Raw genomic sequence first — 7624 nt, 5'->3', positions numbered from 1 at the left:
AAGAATATAATTTTTTCGGTGTATATATATATATACACGTACATCGAAAAAATTGTATTCTTGTTTTGAAGAGAGAGATATTCCACTTACTTTAAGTATATTTTATACTAAAATAGGCGCCAAGAAGAGTTTCTTATTTTAAGAGGAAAATCCTCTAAATAGTAATATTGATAAGAATACATACTGATTAGAATATAAAAAGCCTCTATAGAAAAACATATTTCACTATCGAAAAAGACTATATTCTTAAATGAAGAATATATTCTTAATTTCGGAAGAATATCATCTGAAATCTTTAAGAAGATTTTTTAAGTATAAAATCTTCTACTTACGAGAATATAATTTTTTCGGTGTATCTTCTCGTCTCAAAAATCGCTTCGAATCTGTTTTGTCGTCTGTTTCGCATCGCGTAGGGCTCACGTAACAACCAATTGTTCATCTATAATTTCATGCGTGAGTATTTCTCGCGTTTCGTCAATCGGATATGTTCCATTAACGGCGCCAATCATCGTTGAACTGTAAAATCTGTATGTAACAGTCATTTATTTGCGCAAAAAAATTGCAAATAAGTATTGACACGAAGGCCATTATTGGGGAACGAGTTCCTGCGAAGCTCGAAGGAACCGAATGAAAATAGGGTTGCCGGCGGGAGGTGGCGCCCTCCCTTCGACGCCTTCGATCCGCAACCCTTGTCCCGTCCTCGTCAAACCGCCGATATCTCTCTATCCAACCTGTGCGGCTTCTTCTCTTGATATGCCTCGCGGAGACGTTGTCGCGCGGCATTCGTATACATTTCGAAATGAATATTTCACTTTTTGTATTTTCCGTCGAGAAGATAAATTTTAGGAAATCAAATCGTAAAGTGTGTGACGCGTCTCTGCGATACTCGATCGCATCGGAAATAAACAATTAATTCGTCGGTAATTGTGTTTGAAATAAGCTTATTGTTCTGTATATAAAGTTGGGCAAATTTCCGATATACCAGAATATATATCAGAAAGTAAAACAAAATCACAAGGCCATTTTGGTTGAAAGCTCGTGGCGGAGGATAATCAAACGTTTCCTCGAACGTTGAATTTGTCAAAAATAATTGCGACGTAACTTGGCTCTTCGTTGTCTTCGTCGATTTTGTTTCTGAATTCGTTCGAAATATCGATACCTTCATAAATCACACTCGGTCTTTCTCGCTCTTTACACCGAAAAAATTGTATTCTTGTTTTGAGGATATCCCACTTACTTTAAGTATATTTTATACTAAAATAGGCGCCAAGAAGAGTTTCTTATTTTAAGAGGAAAATTCTCTAAATAATAATATTGATAAGAATGTATACTGATTAGAATATAAAAAGCCTCTATAGAAAAACATATATATCTCACTATCGAAAAGGACTATATTCTTAAATTAAGAATATATTCTTAATTTCGGAAGAATATCATCTAAAATCTTTAAGAGGATTTTTTAAGTATAAAATCTTCTACTTACAAGAATATAATTTTTTCGGTGTATATATATATATATATATATAAACGTACACCAAAAAAATTGTATTCTTATTTTGAGGATATCCCACTTACTTTAAGTATATTTTATACTAAAATAGGCGCCAAGAAGAGTTTCTTATTTTAAGANGAAAATCCTCTAAATAGTAATATTGATAAGAATATATACTGATTAGAATATAAAAAGCCTCTATAGAAAAACATATATATCTCACTATCGAAAAAGACTATATTCTTAATAATTTATTTAAGAATATATTCTTAATTTCGGAAGAATGTAATCTAAAATCTTGAAGAAGATTTTTTAAGTATAAATTTTCTACTTACGAGAATATAATTTTTTCGGTGTACGCGAACCCTTCAGAGCCCTGCGCATTTATCGTCTCAAAAAAAATGTCTTTCTTCACGCGCCCCAGTCTCGTTATCGATAAATTCTCCACTTGAAATGAAAAGAATATTGTCTTGCCGAATACAACATCGCGCGCGCAATAACTCCAATATGTGCTGATAAGAGATTTACGCGTCTGAAATTTGCATCTCTCAACAAGTTTTGTCTCCCTCGACATACGTTTTCATTGACCCAGACAGCGGAACCCTCGCACTACCCATTTCTCTTCTTCTTGCGTATATGCAGCGCGAGCTTTCTCTCTCCTCTCTCTCTCTCTCTCTCGCGTTCTGTCTGACGTAGTTACGTGTGTTTCCATCCCTTTCTTACGCCGCATCTTGATGTGGGGGATGCATTTCGCAGTTCCTCCATTACCGCGAACAAATACGCGAAGGTGCCGGATGCATTGCGATATTAATGATCTCTCCCTAATGATCTCTCCCCTAACTGTACATCTACGAGAAATATGCCGTACTTAGTCTACTTACACAACAAATTGTCCACAAAATTGTCTCCTCGGAGAGATTTCATGCGAGATAGATGTACGTAGAAACAATTGTTAATATGCAAATAAAATAATTCGGACAATTCCAAATTGGCCGAATCTCTTCCGAATATTAGAAAAGTTAAAGTCGTCATATAAAAGTTTTCGGCTGTGGACTCGCGCCAAATTTTCGCCCCAAGCGTTCTTGAAGCGAAATGAAAAATTGCTAATGGCGTAATAGAATTGTCAAATTTGGCAAATTGCGTTGTACGACGCGCGAACGCGTTATCAATCTTGTTTTCGCCGATAAGTTTGAGAAAAAAACAATTACAATAGCACACACGTATATAAAGAAAAATAAAACTATTAACTCTCTCGACGTGTAGATTTCTTTTCCAAATCGTGTAAGATAAGCGTCGCTTTGTTCGTCCGTTCGCGTTTATCAAGTCACGATAGACGATTCGAATCGTGCGTGAAAACGAGCGAGTTTCGTGCCACGTTTCGTTACGACGACATATATATGTCAACGCACGTCACGTGCGTTCCCTTGGCAGTGAAAGGGTTACGTCAAGCGTGGAAATTGCCAGCTATCGACGCATCTCTCCTCTCTCCTCGGTATATATATTCGGTAGTTACACTGACCGGCTTTCCGTGTAAGCCGACGATATGGTCAGTGGGTTAGGTTTGTCATTAGATTATTTCGAACACAAGACCCGAAGCCCGGAGCCGAACGCCGATCGGGTCGTCTCCTCTTGTGTGGCATCGCCGCGTCTCTCTTCCCTTCTCTCCTTCGCAGAGACGGCGCGTCGCGAGCGGGTTGGAACTAGAGAAAAAGGGCGAGACACACAGAAGAGCGGTGGAGGGTGGATGAGGGTTGCGCGCCGCGACGCGCCGCCGTACGAAGTGGGGAGTATGGTGTTTCTTCTTTCGGGGGTAGTCAGCGCCGCCACGGCACCACGCAGGGTAAGTTTCAGTCGCCACTCGGTCACCCCGCCGTACGGGTGGGTACGAGAAGTATATATATATATAATAGTACATTTCTGTCTGCGCTCTCTCTCTCTCTCTCTTTTTCTTTTTTTTCTCTCTCTCTCTCTCTGTCTCTCGCGCGTTGGAATAATCGCACACGCGGAAAATTTGCCTCTCTCTCTCTCTCTCTCTCCCGATCTCCCGAAGAGAAGAAGGGGCTGTTTTCAACAAGCCAGCCGTCCGTCCGTCGGCGGGCCTCGCGACACAGTGTCCGCGTTCCCGTCCGGGATACACGGGGGTGTGATTATATATATATATATATCGGGTGCGATTTCTGTGGAATCCGTGTGCGGGAACGTGTGCGGTGCCGCAACCGGTCAGCGCGCGTGCACCCGGACGACGATCGATCGACTCGGGGGATACGATACACACGATCCAGAGCGACGATGGACGGAACCACCCTCCTGAGAGACGACAGATAAGGAACAACCGGGAACAACATTGTACGCGTAACCGGTAACGATCGGTACGATCGCGGATTGCTTTTGGCAATCGAGAACGCGCGCCCCCACGATTGCGCCCCCGGCTGCAAAATAGCTTTTTATCGGGAACGACGCGAGAATATGTACAAGCGGGACGCCGCGCCGCGTGGTGTGACCTAGCTCGGAACGATCGTTCCTGCTCCCGGTCCCCTTCAGCTGCTGGCGCGCTGAAAAATTCATTCGCGCGCCACCCGCAAATTGTGCGATCTCGGCCTCCGGAAGGGGGGAAGGTAAACGATCGCCAGAGCTAACGCGTCTTCCGTCTGAAGATTCCGCAAGATAAAAACTTGTACAAGCAGCTCTACGCTCTAAGTCGGAAATATGTGTTTTAATTAAACAAGCCGCACAGAAATCGAATAAATCCTGGGAAACGCAACGATCCCGAATCCGCGACGAGAAGCTAATGCTATATATATATATATAGCGCACACGCGAAAGGGATCTATACAACGCGTATCCCTGGCGTTTCCCTCAGTCGGTGAACCGTGTCAGATCGTGTCACAAGATGAAAATAATCGAGAAACGATTGTATATTAATTAACACCGCGTCTAATTATTTTTTCCGGAAATAAATCTCGCGCGAACAATCTCCGATTAAGATGCGTACGTCATCGGGACTAAAAAAAGAAAAAAGTACACTATGAGGAATTGTGTCAATTAAAATTTGACGAATTATTGACGAGCGGATGACCGATATATTTTCGATCTCTATTAAAAGCAGCAAACTAGATTAGACACACACACACACATACAAACATTTTACACAATTTAACGCGTACACAAACGCTTCTTTCTCTTGCCGCGTATATATATATATATATGTAACAGCGCGAAATTCGCGGTGATTTTCGCGAGCGGTCATTAATCATCTAATCTAATCATCCCAAATCCTAATTGATTGCCGAGGTAATAATCGCGATCGTTTATCCGCGAATCTTTTAGAGCGTTGTTTCGCTGCGGCAGCGGCATTGGGGCTTATTGACGTAAAAAAAGAAAAAGGAAATCACGTAAAACAAAATAAAATACACACGCGCTCGGTGCAATAACTCGATAAACATGAGGAAAAAGAAATATCCGTAAAACGCGGATTCTTTCTCTCGTCGTGTATATTATATTTGCTCATCGCATGATTTTCCCGTTCGCGATAAAGAACCTTGACGCGATATTGTGCCAAGTGTTTTACGCTTCTTCGGCTTTTCGCTATATAACACACGTTGTGCGCGTTTCGTTTCGCCGATACGTTTTTTTTTAAAAACGGTCGAACGCACACTTTCGCGGCGTATTTCGTGGCGGCTTTCCGTTTCGAGCTCCGGGAGATAAAAATGAGGATCATCGAGTTTTGTCGGCCGTACACAGACACGCATATACCACACAGAGAGAGCAGACGATTGAATCGCGTTCGGTTTTTCCGTCTCGCAAACTGACGGTATCGCACGTGGATGCGACAGTTGCGGATGCCCGAGGTCGGCGCGGATTCTTACGAATCTGCGCATCTTACACAAAAACGTCGTGTCGTCGTCTTTCGGCGTTGCGGTTGTTTAAAAAAAAAAAAAACCCAACGTTAATTTAGCTCTCTCTCTCTCGATAAATTTGTTGTCGCGCCGCACAACACCCGTACGTCACAAAACGAGTAATCGAACGTTTTCTATCCGTGTGTCTCTTCCGCGTGCTCAACGGACGGAGGTCAATTAACACGCATATAATTCAATTATAGCGACAAAGTTATTCCGCATGTGTGCGTTAATCGATTCCGGTTACGATGGCGTTTCGCGGTCGGAAAAGTGTTTGTTTTGCGCGACGTAACAACTGACAGTCGCGTAACGCGAACCCGTATGTAACGGTATATTGTATTTCATTAATTTTCGCACAGTAATTAATTTGTTTTTGGTTAATTCAAAATACGCGCGATCGCAACGAAAATTTATTACGAGGTGACGCGCCTGACGGATGTCAATTGCATATTTTGTCTCGTTTGATAATGCGAAAAAGAGTTTATTATTATGACAATGGCGATATTCTTATATCAGGTCTATCGGAAAGTTCTGTCCGTTTTTTTGGAATAAAACAAGATACAAATTTTTCTTAATTTTTGCAAAAATGGAATATACAAATTGCCCTCACGCCGGCAAGAAATCATTAACCCTTTAGAGGGCCGGAAAACCAATATTTTGGCGCACCAGAATAACTTGTTCAAGTTCTTTTTTTTATTAAATATTAATGTTCTTAATATTATTAGCAATTTTTAATATTGTTTAATGTCAATTTTTGCCCGTCCCGTTTGACACTCAGTGTATGGTCAATCCGTGATATAAGATACCTTTTTTACCACTTTACTAAGGCGGATATGCCCTCTCAAATCCCGGCCCTCTAAAAGTTGATAATAATGGCAATTATATATTATTTAATTAACCCTTTTAGTGCCGGGCGAAAAAGAGGTGCTTATGCGAAGATAACCGGCCGAATTTTACGATTTTACTACACCGAAAAAATTGTATTCTTGTTTTGAGGATATCCCACTTACTTTAAGTATATTTTATACTAAAATAGGCGCCAAGAAGAGTTTCTTGTTTTAAGAGGAAATTCCTCTGAATAGTAATATTGATAAGAATATATACTGATTAGAATATAAAAAGCCTCTATGGAAAAACATATATATCACACTATCGAAAAAGACTATATTCTTAAATAAAAAATATATTCTTAAATAAAGAATATATTCTTAATTTCAGAAGAATATCATTTAAAATCTTTAAGAAGATTTTTTAAGTATAAAATCTTCTACTTACGAGAATATCATTTTTTCGGTGTAGGATTTGGAAAAAGGCTCATAAAAACCAAACGAAAAGCAATATTTACATAATTCAAAAAGTGTTAATTAAGGACAAAATGGAGAATAAAACAGTGACGCTAATTTTTCGTATATTCATTGAAAATTACATAAATAACAAAGGTATAAGGTGCGGGCCGATATATCGGCTCTGGCACTTTTCGCCAGTCCAGCCAGGGCCGATATATCGGCCTCCGGCACTAAAAGGGTTAAGTTTATTGATTTATAAGAAAAATTTCTATTTTGTTTTATTCCAAAAACGGACAGAACTTTCCGATAGACCTAATATATATATATATATATATACACGTGTATATATGTTACATATACATTCTCTCGTTCTCGTTCATCGAGAGAGGAGATGATGAGACTTACGAAGGATGCATCATAGTCGATTGCACCTAAATAGAAAGTCTCTCAATCTCGCGTCGCCTCAAGAAGGCCAAGATGTGCAAGTTGAAGGTATCCCGTCAAGTTTCATCAATTAAGGGTGCTAGAACACCCGGAGCCCTACCGGCTTAACGTTTCTCTCCTCCTCGATCGGTGGCTTGTGATAGAATGTGAGTAGGTTACAGGTACGCGATGTTACTTGATGCCATTAATCGCGCGCGAGAGCGGCGATCTATCACGTGACTGGCGACTTCGCGTAATGTGTTTGCACGAAGAATTCTCTTGTGTGAGATTAATTTACTTGCTTTTGGAGAGGGGGGAGAATATCAGAGGGGTGAGAAAATGTGGGGAAAAAAAACACTTCGCGCGAACGACACACGTGCGAGACGAGATTCTCGATTGACTCGATACACTCGTGTTATCGCGCGCGAAACAAAAGAAACAATTGCGCAAAATGGCTGTAAAATGTCCAGTGATAAACTGGTACAAACGCGGCGCGTTCAAAGAACAATTGAAGCCTCACGCAGATC

The sequence above is a fragment of the Pseudomyrmex gracilis genome, unplaced genomic scaffold (genome assembly GCF_002006095.1).
Source record: "Pseudomyrmex gracilis isolate BER0280 unplaced genomic scaffold, ASM200609v1 scaffold_323, whole genome shotgun sequence".
Classification (NCBI taxonomy): domain Eukaryota; kingdom Metazoa; phylum Arthropoda; class Insecta; order Hymenoptera; family Formicidae; genus Pseudomyrmex; species Pseudomyrmex gracilis.
The sequence above is the reverse complement of the archived record's forward strand: the minus strand, read 5'-3'. Positions refer to the sequence as shown.